Here is a 311-nt window from a genome sequence, read left to right on the forward strand (position 1 = left end):
GACTTAGCAATCTCCTCTATCTTTAAATTCTTTAGACTTTGAATTGTAATCTTCTTTCTTTTAATTCTTAATTTAAGTGTAAACAATATATTTTGTACTTTAATCATACTACTAAAGCATAAAATAGGATATTTATTTTTTAATATCTTCATGAAATTTAAAGGTATATTATGTTTCGAACACTGGTAACATATAAAAAATAAAATACAACACATTACAAAAGAAAACAATTTATGTTATTTGAATATGATACAAACATTTGTTTTAATAAATGTCAGATCGTCTTTATTTTGTATTCTTCCATTGTAAAT

The sequence above is a fragment of the Halyomorpha halys genome, unplaced genomic scaffold (genome assembly GCF_000696795.3).
Source record: "Halyomorpha halys isolate HHAL.00 unplaced genomic scaffold, Hhal_1.1 Scaffold2262.1, whole genome shotgun sequence".
NCBI lineage: Eukaryota > Metazoa > Arthropoda > Insecta > Hemiptera > Pentatomidae > Halyomorpha > Halyomorpha halys.